The 22,665-nt window shown below is 38.6% G+C and overlaps 1 protein-coding gene and 1 pseudogene across 1 annotated transcript in view; both read right to left on the reverse strand.

The window, feature by feature from the left end:
- RCOR1 (REST corepressor 1) overlaps window positions 1-22,665 on the reverse strand; it is a 172,615-nt gene that overhangs the window by 133,015 nt on the left and 16,935 nt on the right.
- On the reverse strand, window positions 12,913-19,002 carry LOC119531054 (annotated as a pseudogene).

Consider the following 22,665-nt stretch of genomic DNA (forward strand, 5'->3'; position numbering starts at 1 on the left):
GGACACTTTACGGCCTTAAGACTGTAACTGTGTAGCCAAATAAACTCCCTTTTTATAAAAGCCAAAAAAAAAAAAAAGAATGAAGCCGAAATAAAGGTATTTCCAGAAAGATTCATCACTAGCAGACTCACACAAAAGAAATATCAAAGGGTAATCTTTAGACAGAAGAAAAAGAATCCCAGATAAAAACTCAAGTTACATTAAAGGAATTAAGAGCAATAAAAAGGGCAGATATGTAGCTTAAATCCAAATGAAGTAATTGCATAAAATAATAGTTTCTTGTGGACATTAAAATACATAATTATAATATATGACAACAATGGCACATTGGAGACACAAGGGAGTAACTAAAGTTTAAGTGTTGTAAAAAGTTCTAAAGTACCAAGTTAACATTAGATTGTTAAATCAAGGTTGTAAATTTTAAATTCTAGAATAGCCACTAAGAGAATAATTCAGTTTTTTAAAAAAGAGCATACAACTACAAAGCTAAGTGAGGGGTGGGGTAGAGTAATAAAAAATAATCAATGCAAAAGAAGGTCAAAGGGAGAGAAAAAGGAAAACAGAACAGATGTGACAAATAGAAAGCTGTGAATAAGTCAGTAGCTCTAAATACAAACATATCAGGAATTAGATGGAACTAAATGCTCTAGTTAAAAGGAAAGATTTGCTTTTAGGATTTGGAGACAAGTCTGTTTAGACACACCTAAAACATCAGAATTAAAAAAGCCTAAAAGTAAATAAATGGAAAAATTGACCATGCAAACACTAAAAAGCATAAAACTGGCCTAGCTGTTCCAATATTAGACAAAATACATACTAAGGCAAGTAAGTATTATTAGAGATAAGGAGGGACACTCCATAAGGATAAAGAGTTCCATATACCAGAGCCAGGAACATTAAAATGTTAAAGATATGAGAGGATGGTCTGTGGAAAGGGAGATGACAGCAAAAAGCATCGGTGACTGGAATGATCTGATGGCGTGATTTTCACAGTATAGTGTTTTTAAGAAAGAAAGAAGTATGGAAACGATAATAAGAACAAGGAGGACGTCCACTTCTAGGGGTGATAAAGGGATACGGGGGAAACAGCCACTACTTCAGAGGGCTGCAGGGAAAGCACTGTCATCAGGAAACAACCAAGTTTCAGTAAGAACAAGAACGTAAGGGTAAAGAAGAGATTGAGGATTAAGGGGATTCTGCTGACGTACCCTGAGTTTCAGAGGGCTCAGTAAAAAGGTTTCAAGAAGGTCAGGAGTGAGAGACGGAATAAAGGGAAAAAATGTACAGAGACCAAAGGTCGTGAAACAGGGCTGACCTAGGAACCCTGGCTTTCCTGACGACTGATGAACGCAGAAAGCAGAGGCTGGGGGGTCAATCCTGAGGCCCCATGGCAGACACGGGTGCAGAGGCCGTGCATGTTGAGGAGGGAGGGCAGGGACCCTCGAAGCCTCTAGGCAGGCAGAGAGGCAGTCTCATTCTAAGTTCAGGGACACTCTCAGCTTCCGCTGAAGGAGGCCTCCACTGTGAGCTAAAATTTTAAAAAGCCAATAAATCCCGGGTGCTAACAAATGGAAGGCCATTCTCACAAGAGGAAGCAGGACCAGGCACACAATCCCTCCTCCAGGGTCACCTCTCAAGTTTCCAAAGGCCCAAATCCCAAAGGATTTTACATGGTTTTTGTAATAAAAGAGTTGACAATTCAAATGTTGTCAAGCACACTTATTCTAATAAAAGAAATTTTTAACTTTCTGTGGAAGATAGTAAGCAGAAGGACAATTTACTTTACCCAGTTCCAGGCCTTTGTATTTCATTCATTCATTTATTTATGGAATAGATTTTAATTTGCACCAACTATGTGCTAAACAATGGAAAACAGGGAACAAAAACAGTAAACAAAACCAAGATTCCTGCCCCTGTGGAATTTACATTCTACTACAGACATTAAACAATAAATATGTAAATGTACAGTATGTTAGAAGGTGCTAAATGCTAGGAAAAAAAGAAATAGAGCAAGACAAAGGATACTGGAGTACGACAGAAGTTGTTATTTTAAATAGGATAGTCAAAATACCCCCTTAGGAATTACTCTTGCAAAAAATAAGGTTAAATCAGAAACTGATTAAGCCTCTAAATTCACCAGTTTTTTAGCAAATGCAGAAGACAAAGGAACTTGTTAAACACCACAGGAAGGCAATCAGAAAAATCCAGAATGAGGGAAACCCAATAAGACAATCTAGTATTTCTCAACAAATAAATAAATTACAAGAAAAAACAAAAACAGGGAAATCTATAGATGAAAATACAATATGTGGAGAATTTTGCTTTAGTCAAGATGCAGTAACAGGGAAATGTAAGAGGAATTACAAAGGGGCATAAGGAAACCTGGGGTGATGAGTATACTCACCAGTTTCACAGCTGTATATACATGTCAAAAAAATCAAATTGTACACTTTAAATATGTGCAGTTTATTGGATGTCAATTATACCCCAATAAAGCTATTTTTTAAATGCAACATGTAGACCATGTTTGAATTCTGATTCAAACAAGCCAACTGTTTAAAAATAGTTGACTGTAGATTTGATGATATTAAAGAATAACTATTAATTTTATTAAATTGTAACAACTGTAGTTAGATTCTTTTTAAGTCATCTTTTAGAAACACATACTTAAGTATTTACAAGTGAAGTGATTTGCTTCAAAATAACCAGAGAAGAGTAAGAGTGTTAGATAAAACATACTGGCCTGAGTTGATAATTGTTGAGTTTAGGAGACCTGGAGGTGACTACTTGCTCTCCTTTCGTATATACTGGATAATTTCCATAATAATAAATAAAATATAAATGACTGATTGGATGAATGAATCGGGAGGGAGGTTAGGACAGGCCTCACTGAGAAGGTAACATCTGAGCAAATCCTGTTTGGATGAAGTGAAGGAGATAAAGTCAGAGTAATGGAGGGCCAGACTGAGGTAGCGTCTTACAGGCCATTGTGAGGTCTACCACGTTTACCCTAAGTGAAATGGGGGCCTCAGTGGGATTCTGAGCAGTGGAGAGACATAATCTGACTAACATTTAAAAAGCACAGAAACAGGACACTTACTAGAAAGCCACAGCAATTTTCAAGTTATAAATGACCATGGTCAAAGGACTATGGCAGCAGTGGAGATGATAAAAAGGAATCACATTCAAGCTGGTATGAACAGTCTTTAGGAAGACACACAAAAATGATGTAGGTGTTTCCTTTCTCAACAGGCAGTCGAGAAGACATAAAAGCTAATAACTACTTAAAGAAATAGAAGTGCTTTAATAGAGGAATATAACAAGATACAACAGGAACACAGAGGAGGCAGACCTAACTTAGGAGAGAAAAGAGCAGAGCTTTAATACTCAACAGATGCTGACCATTATTACGTGCAGATACCCTCACTTTAATCTCAAAACTCCCATCTTCTCTATTTCAGTAAATGGCGCCAACAGTCACCAAGTTACCTGAACAGAAATCCCTGAGTCATTGTGGCCTCTTTGTGCCCCACATCCAATCTATCATTAAATCCTTAAATCCATCATCCCCTTCTGAAGTCCTGTAACAGCATCGCCTCACCAGAACTTCATTCCATGAGGGCTGGGATGTCTTAAAGTAGCCTACACACAGTGCCCACAGTGCCTGGACCCCAGTAAGTGATCATTTAAAAGTTATGAACATGTGGTCTTCTCTACCTTCAGTGAGTTCATTCCTAGACGCTCTCTTGAACACTACAACCACCTACCCTTCCAAACTGCAATTATGCTCACATTATCCTCGGGCTTGAAATCTTCCAGTGTCATTCACCAAAAGCAAGTATTCTCAAAGATGGAGTAGTGTAGTTTAAAAACTCATGGTCCTAGACTAACGTGGACATAATAATTGTAATAGTCCCTAGATTGTAAGCTCTTACAGCAGTTAACTCTATCCCTGAATTGTAATGCCTATCTCTAAACTTTGAGATGCTGATCCCCTAGCGTATAACCTGATTGGTCTCTGGAACAATGCATATCTCTGAGACACCTGAAACTCAGAGCTAGAGCTCGGCAGATATGAATGTCAGTATTAGTGCACACAGCCACTGTCAAAAAAAAAAAAAAGCTGAAAAAGAGCCCAGACTTCAATTAGTGATATGAATGAAGCAGGTCTGGTTAACACCAGGGCAAGCCAGGCCAAAGGGTAAAGGTTGAAACTGATTGTGTTTTAAAACTTCAACTTCCATATGAGACCAAGGGAAGAGATATCTATTCGGTACAGGATCTAAATTTTCTAAACAGTACAACTCTACAGTCGATTTGTTCAAACACCACAATTGCATGGAACTTTGAATAGGAAGTGCGATACGGTAGGTTAGTATAGGCTGGAGTGAAATAGTGACACATCCCAGAGTAATTTGGGCAGATAAGAAAAAAATATATTTACAGCCTCCCCCTCCCCAGCCCTGAGAATCTGGGAGAAGGTGCAGAATTGTCGGACTTCCTCACCTGGACCGCTGTTGATGTTGTCACAAACACTGGGACTGGCAGTTTGATGTGCTGACCCCTCGATCATGGGACATGCACTTATGAAGCTCGTTACTGCAAAGGAGAGGCTAAACTTGCATATAATTGTGCCTAAGAGTCTCCCCCCGAGTACCTCTTTGTTGCTCAGATGTGGCCCTCTCTCTCTCTAACTGAGCCATCTCAACAGGTGAACTCACTGCCCTCCCCACTACGTGGGACCCGACTCCAAGGGGTGTAAATCTCCCTGGCAATGCAGAATATGACTCCCGGGGATGAATGTGGACCCAGCATCGTGGGACTGAGAGTATCTTCTTGACCAAAAGGGGGATGCAAAATGAGACGAAATAGTTTCAGTGGCTGAGAGATTTCAAATGGAGTCGAGAGGTCACTCTGGTGGACATTCTTATGCACTATATAGATAACACCTCTTAGGTTTTAATGTATTGGAATAGCTAGAAGTAAATACCTGAAACTACCAAACTCCAACCCAGCAGTCTGGACTCCTGAAGACAATTATATAATAATGTAGATTACAAGGGGTGACAGTGTGATTGTGAAGACCCTGTGGATCATACCCCCTTTGTCTAGTGCATGGATGAGGAGAAAAATGGGAATAAAAACTAAAGGACAAATGGGGTGGGATGGGGGGATGATTTGGGTGTCCTTTTTCACTTTTATTTTTTATTCTTGTTCTGTTTCTTTCTGATGTAAGGAAAATGTTCAGAGATAGATTGTGGTGATGAACGCATAACTATGTTATACTGTGGACAGTGGATTGTATACCATGGATGATTGTATGGTGTGTGAATGTATTTCAATAAAGCTGAATTTAATTAAAAAAAAAAACAAAGGCCAGCTCTGCCCAACATCCTTCTTGACGTTTCGAAAAGCCTCCCTGCCTTTGCTTATTTTGTTTCCTCTTCTTCGAAAGCCTGCTCCCCCTTTTCACATTGAACATTTTCCTCTTTTTATCACCTCTCCTCCATGAAGCCGGTTCCTGATTTCCACAGGTGAAAGTAATTTCTTCCTCCCTTAACCTCCCAGACACTTCGTCGGGCCCTAACTTAGGGCGTTCAGCAGCGTCTCCCGGATGGCATCATTACTCTAGTCCCAGCTTCTCTGTTGGGCCCAATTCTTCTCAAGGGAGATGCCAGTTTAGGCCGACCCCTGGCTTGGATCCACAGTGAGGAGGGGGCCAGAGTCTGGTTTTGCAGCATGCCACTCTACTTTTACCCTGCGTACCAACACCCAATTTGGTTTTTAAGACTGAACCCCTGCATCCCAGCCTACCTTTATGTCTATTAAAAATAAAACTGGAGACGGGGCAAGATGGCAGAGTGGTGAGGAGCAGAATTTCGTCTCTCCCCTAGAGCAGCTGGCAATTACCCAAGAACTATATGAAACAGTGTTTTCGGGGTCTCCAGTAACCAGTCGCACACTGGACGCAAGTTTGGAATTGGAGGAAAAGCTGAGATCGCAGCGAACATTGTAAGTTCCCCGGACCGGGGTCTGGCGCCCCTCCCCACCCAGACCTCACAGACTGTCTTGCTGCCGGCTCCCTGAAAGGGGGGAAAAAACAACACCAAAAAACAGCAATCTGCTGAGGGCAAGAAGGGAGGCTCAACCCAGCCTCAACTGCAGAATTAATCAACAAATTAATTAACTAACTTTGGGAGCTGGGGTGCTAAAGAAGGGCTGGGCTCCGAGAAGTGGGGGCACGTAAAAGCGGGCACCCATTCCCAGACTCCAAAAAAGCCATTTTTTTTTCCCCTACATTTTGTCCCTTCTGGCTTCTCACTGATCCCTTATCTTTTTGCATTTCAATAGCCCCCGGCAGGGGTGGAACTGAAGCTTTTGGAGAGTAATTATCAGACAATAGCCCAAAGCATATCTTTAAATGCTCTATTCTGACACTGACAAAACTTCCAGGCTGGGGAAAGACTTTTAAAAGAGACTCTTTTTTTTTTTTTCTTTTTTCTTTTTCTTGTTTTTCTTTTCTATTTTTTTTTAAATCTAAAAGTAATATATGTGGTTATTTTCTATCGGAAAGCCCAGGTTGGGGGACTGGGCTGGGCTTGGGGGAGACAGAGTACCCACAGTGTCTTTGAATTCCGTATTCACTACTGAAGGCCTCCACCCCCGTCTTTAATTGGCAACTCAGGCTGACCAAGGAATCTAGCTGGAGATGCCCCAAAGAGGAGAGAGGAGAAGGCAATAGTGCCTCTGAGAGACAACTGGAGTTCTGAGGATTGGGAGAGTGGAGGGAGGTCCAGCTCAACTGGCAGTCCTCCTTCTGGGAATTCAGACCCCAGGGGCTGGAATTCAGATTCCGGCTTCAGTCAGCCACGTCCCTGACAGGATCAGAGTCACCAGGAGAGCTAAAGGCTCCAGACCTCCTTACACTGGTGGGGGAGCTGCGGGCTGGCTACCGCCACCTGCTGGACAGGAGAGGAAAAGCACTGATTCTAAAGGCCTCATAGGAGGGTCTCATTCTCAGGAAAACTCCATAGCCTCCCAATGAGACCTGGGCCTCACTAGACTGGGAAAATCTGACTAGGGTCGATCATATCTGAGGAGACCCACTCACAAAAAGGTTACATAGAGGCAGAGCAAGAAACAGAAAAAACAAGAGGGGAAAAATTCTGATCAACTAAATAGAACCTAAGTTAGAGGTCTAGAATAAGTTGAACTGAATAACAGAGGCCAGAGAACAAAGCCAACCAACAAGAAAACCACTAGGTAAAAGACAGAAAACAAGCTCCAAAATAAACTAATCAAGAAAATCAGATGCCTAGACAACTTAAGATAACAAGCCATACCAGGAAACACGAAAACATGGACCAGCCAAAGGAACAAACTAATAGCTCAGCTGAGACACAGGACTGGAGGCAACTAATGCTAAATAAATTTGATGAAATGAAGGTAGATATAGCAAAAGAGCTGAAGGATATAAAGAACACACTGGCTGACCATAAAGAAGAATTCATAAACTTAAAAAAACAAATGGCAGAACTCATGGGAATGAAGGCCACAATGGAGGAGATGAAAAACACAATGGAGGGACACAACAGTAGATTTGAACAGGCAGAAGAAAGGATCAGTGAACTGGAAAACAGGTCATTTGAATTCATACACACAAAAGAACAGTTGGTGAAAAAAATGGAAAAACATGAGCAGGGTCTTAGGGAGCTGAGTGACAACATGAAACGCACAAATATACGTGTTATGGGTATCCCAGAAGGAGAAGAGAGGGGAAAAGGGGCAGAAAGAGTAATAGAAGACATATTCACTGAAAATTTCCCAACTCTTATAAAAAACAGAAAATTAGAGATTCAAGAAGTACAACGTACCCCAAATAGAGTAGATCCCAATAGACCTACTCCAAGACACTTACTGGTCAGACTGTCCAATGTCAAAGACAAAGAGAGGATTCTGAAAGCAGCAAGAGAAAAGCAATCCATCACATACAAGGGAAGGTCAATAAGACTAGGTACAGATTTCTCTGCAGAAACCATGGAGGCAAGAAGACAGTGGCATGATATATTTAAGATACTGAAAGAGAAAAACTGCCAACCAAGAATTCTATATCCAGCAAAACTTTCCTTCAAAAATGAGGGACAGATTAAAACATTTTCAGACAAACAGACACTGAGAGAGTTTGTGAATAAGAGATCGGCACTACAAGAAATACTAAAGGCAGTGCTACAGGCTGATAGGAAAAGACAAGAGAGAGAGAGTTGGAGAAGAGTGCAGAAATGAAGATTATCAGGAAAGGTAAAAGGAGAGGAAAAAATAAGATATGACATATAAATTCCAAAAAACAAAATGATAGTAGAAAGTACTGCCCTTACAGTAATAACACTAAATGTAAATGGATTAAACTCCCCAATAAAAAGACACAGACTAGCAGAATGGATTAAAAAACAGGACCCATCTATATGCTGTCTACAAGAAACTCACTTTAGACACAAGGACAAACATAGACTGAAAGTGAAAGGTTGGAAAAAGATATTTCATGCAAACAACAACCAGAAAAAAAGCGGGAGTAGCTATATTAATATCAGACAAGTTAGACTTCAAAAGCGAAACAGTTAAAAGAGACAAAGAAGGATGCTATATATTAATAAAAGGGTCAATTCATCAAGAAAACATAACAGTCATAAATATTTATGCACCAAACCAGAATGCCCCAAAATTCATGAGGCAAACACTGCGATCACTGAAAGGAGAAATAGATACCTCTACAATAATAGTTGGAGACTTCAATACACCACTCTCATCAATGGATAGAACATCTAGACAGAGGATCACTAAAGAAACAGAGATGTTGAATTGTATGATAAACGAACTAGACTTGACAGACATTTATAGAACACTACACCCAACAACAGCAGGATACACTTTTTTCTCAAGTGCTCATGGAACATTCTCTAGGATAGACCACATGTTGGGTCACAAAGCAAGTCTCAACAAATTTAAAAATATTGATATTATACAAAACACTTTCTCAGACAACAATGGAATGAAGTTGGAAATAAATAAAAGGCAGAAGGTCATAAAATTCACAAACATATGGAGGCTAAACAACACCCTCTTTGAAAACCAGTGGGTAAAGGAAGAAATTACAAGAGAAATTAGTAAATACCTCGAGGCAAATGAAAGAGAAGAGAGAGCAAAAATTGAAGAGTTAACTGCTCACCTGGAGGAATTAGAGAAAGAACAGCAAACTAACCCCAAAGCAAGCAGAAGGGAAGAAATAACAAAGATTAGAGCAGAAATAAATGCAATTGAGAACAGGAAAACAGTAGAGAGAATCAACAAAACCAGAAGTTGGTTCTTTGAGAAAATCAATAAAATCGATGGACCACTGGCTAGGCTAACAAAAAAAAAGAGAGAGCAGATGCAAATAAATGCAATCAGAAATGGGAAAGGAAATATAACTACCGACCCTGCAGAAATTAAGGAGATAATGAGAAGATACTATGAGCAACCATATGCTAATAAACTAGACAACTTAGATGAAATGGACAACTTCCTAGAAAAGCATAAACAACCAACATTAACTCAAGAAGAAACAGATGACCTCAACAAACCAATCAGAAGTAAAGAGATTGAGTCAGTCATCAAAAAGCTACCAAAAAGGAAAAGCCCAGGACCAGATGGTTTCACATGTGAATTCTACCAAGCATTCAAGAACGAATTAGTACCAATCCTGCTCAATCTCTTCAAAAAAATTGAAGAAGAGGGAAAGCTACCTAACTCTTTCTATGAAGCCATCATCACCCTAATACCAAAACCAGGCAAAGATACTACAAAAAAAGAAAATTATAGACCAATTTCTTTAATGAATATAGATGCAAAAATCCTCAACAAAATACTCGCAAATCGAATCCAGCAGCACATTAAAAGAATAATACACCACGACCAGGTGGGATTTATTCCAAGTATGCAAGGCTGGTTCAACACAAGAAAATCAATTAATGTAATACACCACATCAATAAATCAAAGCAGAAGAACCACATGATCATCTCGATTGATGCAGAAAAGGCATTTGACAAAATTCAACATCCTTTCCTGATGAAAACACTTCAAAGGATAGGAATAGAAGGGAACTTTTTCAATACGATAAAGGCAATATATGAAAAACCCACAACTAACATCACACTCAATGGGGAGAGACTGAAAGCTTTTCCTCTAAGATCAGGAACAAGACAGGGATGCCCACTATCACCATTATTATTCAACATTGTGCTGGAAGTTCTAGCTAGAGCAATTAGGCAAGAAAAAGAAATAAAAGGCATCCAAATTGGAGAGGAAGAAGTAAAACTTTCACTATTTGCAGATGACATGATTCTATATGTCGGAAATCCAGAAAAATCTACAGCAAAGCTACTAGAACTAGTCAATGAATACAGCAAAGTGGCAGGCTACAAGATCAACACGCAAAAATCTGTAGTGTTCCTATACACAAGTAATGTGCAACAAGAGGAGGAAATCAAGAAAAAAATCCCATTTACAATAGCAACCAAAAGAATCAAGTATTTAGGAATAAACTTAACCAAGGACACAAAAGACCTTTACATAGAAAACTATAAGAAACTGCTAAAAGAAATTGAACAAGACCTGAAAAAATGGAAGAACATACCATGTTCATGGATTGGAAGACTAAATATAGTTAAGATGGCAATTTTACCTAAACTGATTTACAGATTCAATGCAATACTAATTCAAATCCCAACAACTTACTTCACAGAAATAGAAAAACCAATAACTAAATTTATTTGGAAGGGTAAGGTGCCCTGAATAGCCAAAAATGTCTTGAGAAAGAGGAAAGAAGTGGGAGGTCTCACACTACCTGACTCTGAAGCATATTACAAAGCTACAGTGCTCAAAACAGCATGGTACTGGCATAAGGACAGATATACTGATCAATGGAATCGAATTGACTGTTCAGAAGTAGACCCTTACATCTATGGACAACTGATCTTTGATAAGGCAGTGAAGCTGAAGCAACTGGGAAAGAGCAGCCTGTTCAATAAATGGTATTTGGAGAACTGGATATCCATTTCCAAAAGAATGAAAGAGGATGTCCATCTCACACCTTATACCAAAATTAACTCAAAGTGGATCAAAGACCTAAACATTAGCACCAAGACCATAAAACTCTTAGAAGAAAATGTAGGGCAATATCTTAAAGATCTTCTGAAAGGAGGTGGTTTCTTAGACCTCACACCCAAGGCACGAGCAACCAAAGAACAAATAGACAAATGGGATCTCCTCAAAATTAAACACTTTTGTACATCAAAGGACTTTGTCAGAAAAGTAAAAAGGCAACCTACACAATGGGAGATGATATTTGGAAACCACATATCAGATAAGGGTTTAATATCCCAAATATATAAAGGAATCCTGCATCTCAATAACAGAAAGACAAACAATCCAATTAAAAAATGGGCAAAAGACATGAACAGACATTTCTCTGAAGAGGAAATACAAATGGCTCAAAAGCATATGAAAAAAATGCTCAACTTCACTGGCTATTAAGGAAATGCAAACCAAAACCACAATGACATATCATCTCACACCTACCAGAATGGCCATTATCCAAAAAACAGAAAATGACAAGTGCTGGAGAGAATGTGGAGAAAGAGGCACACTTATTCATTGTTGGTGGCAATGCAGAATGGTGCAACCACTCTGGAACACAGTATGGAGGTTCCTCAGGAAGCTAAATATAGATTTGCCATATGACCCAGCTATTCCATTGCTGGGTATATACTCAGAGGAACTGAAACTTAAGACACAAACAGACATTTGTAAACCAATGTTTATTGCAGCATTACTCACAATTGCCAAGAGATGGAAACAGCCCAAATGTCCATCAAAGGACGACTGGATAAACAAACTGTGGTATATACACATGATGGAATATTATGCAGCTGTAAGACAGAACAAAGACATGGATCATGTAATAATGTGGATGAACCTTGAGGACATTATGTTGAGTGAAGTTAGCCAGAAACAAAAGGACAGATTCTGTATGGTCTCACTAATATGAACAGACATTAATGAACAAACTTTGGGAGTTAAAAGCTGACAACACAGGCGACCAGGAGATAGAAAGAGGGCAGAGATCAGCCATTTGATGCTGAAGGACTACAGAATGTTTAGGATTGATTGCATAGATCCAGAAATAGATAGCATAATACTGTGTGATGGTAGCACGGTATTGTAAGTACAGTGAACAAAGATGTCTGTGAGTAAAGCTGAAAGAAGTGGGATAGGAGAATGTATGACAGCAGTGGTAAAGATAGATGATAAAGACTGGGACTGTATAACGTGGCAAAAACTGGAGTGGCCGATGACTGTCACTAAATATACAAATATAAAAATGTTTTTGCATGTGGGAAAGCAAATGAATGTCAACCGTGTAGAAATTTGAAAAAGGGATGGTATTCAGGAAAAAACATAATCAAAGCAAACTGGAGTCTATGGTCAACAGTAACATTGTAATATACCTCCATTAAATGTAACAAAGGCAATATGCCAATGCTAAATGTATATGAGAGGGGGATATAGGGGAGTAATATGGGATTCTTGGTAGTGGTGTTATTTGCTGTCCTTAGTAGTATATTGTATTGCATGACATGTTATTTTTCTTTTTATCATTTTTTCTTATTGCTAAAAAAAAAAAAATTTTTTTCTTGTAGTAATCAGTATGTTCAAGTGCTGATTGTGGTGATACATGTACAACTTTATGATGATACCATGAACAACTGATTGTACACTGTGGATAAATGTATGGTAAAAAAAAAAAAAAAACTGAATTTAATTAAAAAAAAAAACAAAAAACTCATAGTCCATATCTTACCTTTTGACAAAAATATTACACTATTATTTTCCTAATACATTAAAGGATGGATGTATATGTGTGTTCATGTGTAAATTTTTTGTATATGTATATCAAAAACAGGCATGAGCTGTTAAGACTTGGCACTGAAAATAAGACAAATTCTGAATGATGAGTGTACAGGTTTTCTTTGGGCTAGATGAAAATGTTCTGAAATTAGACTGGTGATGGATGCAAAACTGTGAATACAATAAAAACCGTTACACTGTACACTTTATATTTGGCTTTTTTTTGTTTTGTTTTTTGTTTCATGTTTTTGGTTTGTTTCTTTTCCTTTATAAATGTGTTTATTTCCATTTCAGGCTCAAGTGTGGATAGTATATCAGAGAGAGACCAAACTGGGACTGCTGGCTATGTTACTAATGTGAACTGTTTATTCTTAAAAAGGAAGGAAGTACTGTGTCCTTTTTATTCTAAAAGTGAGACATTAGAAGATAATATGAGTAATACTTTTAAATTACTAACACGACACTGAAAATCTAAAGAGAATGCAGCCAGAAACTTCAAAATAAACTTAGAATACTATAAAAAAATTCCACATAAAATCTCAACTGCTCTTTGCCTCAGAGAGGCACTGTTTTCACAAGGAGTAAATATTGAGGTTATTTCATTTTCCACAAAACCATCTCAGGAAGGACTCAAACTGGAAAAGTACCTAATGTGAAAAATTATCCAAAAGAAAAAAATAAATAGAACTTACACTGACCCAAAAAGTAAAACTTTTCACTCAAAGATACATTACTTTGTTCTCTAGTCCCTTTAATAAACCAATAAAGGATCTTACTTTGATAGATTTTTATGTTTTGCTTTTAAAAGTAACACACCTTTTGTGTATTGAAAGAAAAAAAATTGTTTTAATTTGGCTTATTGGTCCCATACCATCTTTCTATCTATAAATTTACTTCTATTTACAAATAGAAATGGTCTGTACTACTATTAACAGTTCAGTATCTTTGCAATCCCTAGGGATTAAATTCTAGTCCTCTATTTTAGTTCTATGTATTAATCTGAATAATATGCAGATTTTACTATTTAAAGCAGATGGTAAACTTTCCCCCAAGTCTTGTAAGTGGGGCAAACACTTCACAAAATGTAATGACACTTTTTTAGGACGAGGTAACAAGAACTTGAGCAGTTGAAAAGCAAAGCTGTGTGGACACTGGAGATACGGCCTAAGGTGTTCTGATATGTTCTCTTCCTTTCTTTTAGGCTACAATGGAAAACTGAAATTGCTAGACGGTCTGAAAACATAAAGTCCCAAACCCAAATACTAGAGCATTTTAGTAAGCATCTTTAAAGCATCTTAAGAAAAACACTCATTGCCTACCTACAGCTCCAAAGAAAAGCTCTGCTTCCTCATAAGACTTTCTTCAATTCCATCACATTAACATTCACACCTTTTGTTAACAGAGCTCTGGACAGTTTAAACACAGTGCAAACTGCACTATTTTTCCCTCAAAGCCAGTTCTTCACGCAGACCTTTCCAACATCATCTTCGTTCTTTGCATTACCAAGGGGTTCCTCTTTCTCCATCTTGTTCTGAATGATAATCAAAAGCCTGGGTGGTATGTTTCCGAAGATAAACTGCAGCACGAACACCCCCTATATTCACCCAGACAGTATGCACCTTTCGCCATACCTGTCCCATTGCAGATAATGCCTTGGTGAAGCATTTCTTGTCCTGAGTAAATAGTACAGCTGTACCTGTACCAGGTCTACAGACACGGCTCATTTCCCATAGGCAAGCTGGATAAAGGTTCCCAGTTTCTCTTCTTGGAGCCCATCCTTTTGCCAAATGGCATATCTGTTACAATAATATCCACAGAGCCAGTTCTCAATGGCAGATTGCAGATATCCCATTGAACAGCAACTATAGGCAAGCCCCACGATGGTTTGCTTTCTTTAACTTGATTCTTGGTCAACAAAGATGAGATGTTATATGCTGCTCTATTCACAGCCAATGGATTATTATCACCAGCAATATGGTAAGTCAGACCATTCGGTAGCCCCTGCTATTGGTATGGCCCCTTGTTCTACTGAGGAGCACAGAGCCTGAGCATCCCATAGGCTAGAGTAGATCTAAGTCACCTAGGGGAGTGAATCTTCCTGGCAACATGCAATATGACTCCCGGGGAGGAATGCAGACCCGGCATCGTGGGATGGAGAACATCTTCTTGACCAAAAGGGGGAAATGAAAGGAAATGAAATAAGCTTCAGTGGCAGAGAGATTCCAAAAGGAGCCAAAAGGTCACTCTGGTGGGCACTCTTATGCACAATATAGACAACCGTTTTTAGGTTCTAATGAATTGGGATAGCTGGCGGTAGATACCTGAAACTATCAAACTACAACCCAGAACCCATGAATCCTGAAGACGATTGTATAAAAAAGCTTATGAGGGGTGACAATGGGATTGGGAAAACCATAAGGACCATACTCCCCTTTGTCTAGTTTATGGATGGATGAGTAGAAAAATGGGGGAAGGAAACAAACAGACAGACAAAGGCACCCAGTGTTCTTTTTTACTTTAATTGCTCTTTTTCACTTGAATTATTACTCTTGTTATTTTTTTGTGTGTGGTAATGAAGGTGTCAGGGATTGACTTTGGTGATGAATGTACAACTATGTAATGGTACTGTGAACAATCGAATGTACGATTTGTTTTGTATGACTGCGTGGTATGTGAGTGTATCTCAATAAAATGAATTAAAAAAAAAAAGAGTAGATCTAAGAGTTGTAGGTCCAAAATGCATGATATTTCTTCAGTGGAGACTCTGTCAGTGGAATGCCCACAACTATTTCATTTTCATGAATATTCAAAAGAACCTCCACATCAAAATTTGTCATGTCAGCCTTCCACTTAAAATAATCTTGAATGGCACCCCCAAAATCTCTTGCAGCCTCATTTGAGGTAAAGCAATGTTTCTCACCTGCCCTGCTGCATGTGCCTCAAAACTTCAGCACTTGAGGCTCAGTTTCTTCTCTTGAGCTTTCATCAGTCTCATCTTCTTTGGAAGATGCCAAATCACCTACTAACATTGATATCTCCTCTTTGATGGCTGGAGTTTTGTAATAGTCTAAGACATGTGCATCTAAGGTGTTGTTAGTGAACTCTTTTTTAACATCTCTCTCATCTATTTTGTATCCTTGTTCATTATCAATCTTCCCTTTATTTGAATTACAATTGATTTTTCTACTTTTTTTTTTTTTCCTTGAAACTGGTGTTGAATTTCCATACTTTCAGAGAGTCTGACCATGGACACTTCCCAGCCAAGTCCAAAATCCTTTAAAACTTCTTCCTTTGTTTCTTTGAACTGGTAATCTTTACACTCTTTAACAACCACAAATAAGTTATCAACTGATCTCAGACAATGGACCTGAGCCAGACTTTCCACTGAAATGTCAAAACATATCTTGCCCCAGTCTTTGCTGATTTTGCATGATGTTCCTAATTTCTCTCTCACTTCATCTGCAGCTGTTTGCTCAAAACCAGTAGGTATGGTGGCTCCAATGGTAACTCAGAGATACTCAGACTCACTTCTGAGGGAACTTTCTGTCACCTGTATAGACCTCTGGTTCGCATGAAGGCTCACATCTAAGAATTGGTTAGTGGCTTCTTCAATGTCAGACATGTTGGCAGCACCTGCGAGATCCCTAAGTCCCAGCAGCGAGCGCAGACCCTTCCGGCTAAGGCACCACACCAGCCCTACACTGTACACTTTAAAGGATGAATTTTATGGTTTGTGGATTATATCTCAATAAAACTGCTAAAAAAAAAAAAACAAGTAAATGCCTTAGCTAGATCCTTTCTATGTACAAGCTCTTCCAGCACTTTCCCAATTAGCAAAGCTTCAAGCATACCAAACTACTCAGGATTCCTCTGGATAATCAAGCCCTCTCTATCCGGGGGACTCAGATTTATCTAAATGTGTAGCTCCCTCAGCCTCAAGTGTCTTTCCTTCATCTGCCCTTCAAAATGTACATTAAGGATCACCTCTAGAAAGCCTTCCCTTCTACATGAACTTTCAACCACCCTCCCATCCCCCTGCGCCCACCCCAGGCTCTCAGAGCACCAGGCATACCTCTAGCACACAGCATTTATCAAACCACACCAGGCATATTATGAGCACAACAAATAGTAGGTACCCACATAAATATAATATCCAATATGCAACTGTTTCATTTTCTATAATGTGTAAGTGCCATTTAAAAGCAAATTCTTCCAGATGAAGCAAATATGGCAAACTTTTTACAATTCTTAAACGTGGTTGTCGGCATATGGGATTAATTAATATTCTATTTTTCTACCTGTTCAAATTTTTCCTAAACAAAAAAGCAAATTTATTGATATTCAGGAAAACTATGTAAGTGTAATATTCTGTAACAAAGAGTCAAATTACTGTGTTTAGACAGCCAGAAGCATAAGCAGTCTACCACTTTCTAACATAATGAGTTCCTAAAAACATGCACAAAAGTAGAATATATGAAAGCAAAGTATTAGACATACCATGAGGAGAATTGCCTTCCTGGAAAACTAAAACACAAAAACATCCAATTACATCTCATCTCAGTTTTCCAGTTTATAATTCCAATTTCATACATGTACACATTTAAACAGTCAACCAGTAAGTATGCCTAGCCAAGGTAAAAGTTGGGTGCTTTTAGAATGCCTGATGATTATTAGCTTTGTCACAACTGCATTATGTTTGTGAAATCTACACTTTGCATTACTGGTATCAACTCTTTCTCTCCTGTACTGCCACTTGTCCTTAACAAGGCAGAGAGCGAATGTGGTTTTCCAACTTTTTTTACAGCAATAAAACTCTCACAAAAAATTATTACCCTAAAACTTAATATGCAAAAGCATATAAAAAGCTCAGCTATTCTAGCTAAAGCAGGACATGGGGTGGGCCTGCAACCCCACCCCCACAACCTTTGCACTAACTCCCCTTACCAGTCGTACAAAAATGGCAATGCCATGGAAACAGACCTGTTGCCAGGCAAGCAGAGCCCCAAGCAGGAACTCAAAATGACGGTTCATCAACTGATGCATAAATCCTAACTCAGTTTAAGGATACCAACATGTGGCATATGAAAGTGCCAGATGTTCAAATATCTAAAAGACATCTAACTGATAATGATTAGGAAATCATAAAGGTTCTATTAAAAGTGCTTCAAGAGAACACACACACAAATATGGATTTTACTATTTCCTGCACAATAGACGTCCCTGACAGTCCAACTATGAGATATTTCCTGAATTACACTTCTCTCAGAAGTAAATTAATTAGAAGTAACAATTTTTAAATGACATATTTTAAAGAACAGTTAATTCAACAAAACCATCCTCCCTTTGGAAAATTCTGGGCTTAAAATATCAACGTAAGCATCAAATTTCAATAAGCTGGTAAATCAGATCAAGCACTTTATCACAAACATTGAAATGAATAATGACTATATGAAAATATGAAATTTGGTATTCTGGTTTCTAAAAAAAATTACTATCTTATTTACAGAATGTTTCCAGGAAGCTAAAACAAAATTTTAAAAGTTAAAAAGCTATAACAACTTTAAGAATAAACTGAACAGGACAGAGGTAAGAGCGTTCAAACACTTATTGACATTTTATAACAAATACAAGAGAGTACCCAATTCCTCTAGTTTCCTTTTTTAAAAAAATCTAGACTTTTGCTTGCAGCCAAGGTGAAGTTAACGTGAATCAAATTTACCCTCTCATCTTCAACAACTGAAAACCAGACCAGCAACTAAAATGGTATCTTTCAAGACACTGGACAGCAGGCAACAAAGTGCCCCTGAGATCTGGGAGGAAATGGGGCAAACCCTACCACCGCCCAAGCTGGTGGCCTGGAGAGTTTCCAAGCATCAGCCTGTGGAGGGAGAACGCAGGCAGAGTTAGACAGCCTCCCTGAGGCGAGGAGACGATGTCAGAAGCCAAGGCAGCTGAACTCCTGGGGCCAATATCAGAAAAGAAAGAGCTGTATACAAAGAGAACTTCAGAAGTCTGCAAAACAGTCCCCTCGAATATTCAAGAAGCACTGAAACACAGGCCTGTGAAGACACTCTGTAACGGTTTGTATATATTATGTCCCTCAGAAAGAGTCATGTTCTTTGATGCAATCTTGTGGGGGCAGACAAGTTGGAACGTTTGGATTAGGTTGTTTCCATGGAAATGCACCCCACCCAACTTTGTGGGTGATAACTCTGGATTATTTCCATGGAGGCGTGGCCCCACCCATTCAATATGAGTCTTGATTAGTTGACTGGAGCACTACATAAGCTCAGACAGAAGGAGCTAGCCTGCTACAGCCAAGAGGGCACTTTGAAAAATACACAGAAGCTGAGAGAGTAGCTGCAGATGAGAGGCAGTTTGAAGATGGCCATTGAAAGCAGGCTCTTGCTCCAGAGAAGCTAAGAGAGGATAAACACCCCAAGAGCAACTAAGAGTGACATTTTTGAGGAACTGCAGCCTAGAGAGGAACATCCTGGGAGAAAGCCATTTTGAAACCAGAACTTTGGAGCAGACGCCAGCCAGGTGCCTTCCCAGCGAACAGAGGTCTTCCAGACACCACCAGCCATCCTCCAGCGAAGGTACCCAACTATTGATGACTTATCTTGGACACTTTATGACCTTAAGATTGTAACTGTGTAACCAAATAAACCCCCTTTTATAAAAGCCAATCCATTTCTCATGTTTTGCATTCCAGCAGCATTAGCAAACTAGAACACACTCCAGGAAGTTTTTCTGTAAAGAACCACAGAAAGAATCACAGGAAACAATCCATAAAGCTCACACAGGGCAGCCAGGTAGAGTACTCAGAGAAGTTTTGCCCCAGTAGTGGGAGATAATGAGTCCTAGACTAAGTGTAGTGATCAAACTCTTTCAAGTTAAGTATATCCCAGAACAAAGCTCAAGAATATTCACAGGAATACAAAAGTATTCAGCATCCAATAAAGCAAAATTCACAATGTCTGCCATCCAAAAAAAATTTCCAGACAAGCAAAGAAGGAAAAAAGACAACCCATAATGCAGAGAAAAACTGACCAATTGAAACTAACCCAGAAATGGCAAAGATGACAGAACTAATAGACAAGGGCATTCTAACAATTTTAACTGTATTTCATGTGCTCAGGAAGTTAAAAGAGGAGAGGACTGAGAGAAGACGGTAGAGTAAGGAATCAGTGTTTCAACCATAACAACTACTGACCTGGCAGGAGCTAGCCGAATTACCTATTTCAAAACTCCCGAGTCTCATGGAATGCTGTGCAGCATCCAGGGAAGAGCTGGAGGAAGAGGCTGGTGAACTGTGGTAACGAATTTCACCCTCTGTGGAGTGGCAACCATCCCCCAAAAGAAAGGCAGGCAGCAGTGACAAGGCAGACTATAAAAAGACCTAGTCCTCCAAAAACTGGTTTTTTTTAAATTAGTTATTTCAGCTCACTAGGAGGCAGGCGGTTTCTAAAAGGGGCCATTTTTCAACTCTCATCAATCAAAATGGCAGAAGAGTCTCAACAAGGCAGTACCAACTATTTAATCTCTCTTTTCTCTTCCTATTTACTGTTGAGGAGAAAAATAATTTCGTACAGTCACAAACTGACAGCTCCAGCCCTCAACATCATAAACAACAACAACAACAACAAAACCCTAACAATCCCAGAGGAGTGAGATAACTAGATTTCCTGTTATAAAAACATAATACTCAGAATGCCCAACAAAAAAAATTACAAAACACTCAAAGAAACTGGAAAGCATGGCCCATTCACAGGAAAAAAAGAATCTGTCAGAAACCATCCCTGAGGAAGCTCATATATTGGATCTGTTAGTCAAAGACTTTAAACCACATGTTTTAAACATGTTCAGTAAATTAAAGGAATGGATATACAAAGAACTAAAGGAAATTAGGAAAACACTGACTAAACAAAATAAAGAGATGGAAATTATAAAAAGGAACCAAGCAGGAATTTTAGTACCACAAAGTACAGGAATTGAAATTAAAAACTCATTAGAGTGACTCAACAACAGATTTGAGCACAGAGAAGAAAGATCAGTTAACCTGAAGACAAGGCAACTGAAATTACCCAATATGAGTAGCAAAAAGAAAAAATAATGAAGAAAATTGAAGAAAATCTAAGGGACAAGTGGGACACCATCAAGAGTACCAACATATGCATCGCTAAAGCCCCAGAAGGACAAAAAAGAAAGGGGCAAAAGTATTAGAAGAAATAGTGGCCCAAAACTTCCCAAATCTGATGAAAGACATGAATCACACATCCAGGAAGCTCAAGGAGTGTTAAGCAGGATAGACTCTAAGAAGTCTAGACTTCAGAGTGGAACTGTCAAAATCCAAAGACAAAGAGAGTAGCACTTTCTCACAAAGGATTCCCCAATAAGATTAAACAGCAGAATGGCTATATTATTGTCAGACAAAATAGATGTTAAGTCAAAATGATAACAAGAGACAAAAAAAAAGACATATTGATAAAGGCTCACCAGGCAGAAGATTTAACAAGTATAAACATATATTTACCTCACTGAAAAGTCCCAAAATATTTGAAGCAAAAACGGACAGAAGTGAAAGGAGAAATAGATAGTTCTACAATATTTGGAGACTTCAATACAGCACTTTCAATAACTGATAAAACATCTAAACAGAAAATTATTAAGGTAATAGAGGACTTGAACAACACTATTAACCAATTAACTAATGGGCATGAATATAAAACTCCATCCAACAGCAGAATACACATTCTTCTCCAATGCACTTGGAACATTTTCCATATGGTAAGCCACAAGTCAAATCTTAATAAACTGAAGTAATTGAAATCATACAAAGTATCTAATCAACCCACAATGGAATAAAGTCAGAAATCAACTAATAGAAGGAAAAATAGAAAATTTACAAATATGTGAAAATTAAAGAACACACTACTAAATAACCAATAGAATAAAGAAGAAATCAAAAGGGAAATTAGGAAACATCTTGGGATGAATGAAAATGAAAACACAACATCCTAAAATTATGGGATGCAGTGAAGGCAGTGCTCAGAGGGAAGTTTACAGAAAGATCAAATCAGTAACTTAACTTCACACCTAAAGAAATCAGAACAAGAAGCGCAAACTAAACTCTAAGTTAAGAGAAGGAAATGCTTTCGTTTCCTGGCTGCTAAAACAAATACCATACAATGGGTTGGTTTAACAACGGGCATTTACTCGATCATGTTTTAGAGCCTCCTGGGGTTGGTATCTTCTGGCTGGCCGGCAATCCCTGGTGTTCCTTGGATTTTCGGTCACACATCAATGCATATGGCAGCTTCTACCACTTTGTCTTTTGGTCTCTGTTAACTTCCAGCTCTGGCTGCTCCCTGTGGATTCTCTCTCTGTCTCACTTTAACTATGGCTATAGAGTACTCCAGTAATCCAGATTAAAGCCTAACCTGATTCAGTTGGGCCACACCATAACTGAGGTAACATCTAGAAGAAATCTTATTTATAATGTGTCCTCACCCACAAATACAAAGAATAGATACTGGACTAGGGTACACAATTCAATCCACCACAAGAAGGAAGTACTAAAGATTAGAGCAGAGAGAAATGAAATAGAGAACAGAAAAACAGTAGAGAGAATTAAGAAAACCAAAAATTGAGTTTTTCAAAAGGTCAATAAATTTGACAAACCTTTAGCCAGACAAAGAATAAGGGAAGGAGGACACAAA

Source organism: Choloepus didactylus, chromosome 4 (genome assembly GCF_015220235.1).
Source record: "Choloepus didactylus isolate mChoDid1 chromosome 4, mChoDid1.pri, whole genome shotgun sequence".
In the NCBI taxonomy this organism is placed as follows: Eukaryota; Metazoa; Chordata; class Mammalia; order Pilosa; family Megalonychidae; genus Choloepus; species Choloepus didactylus.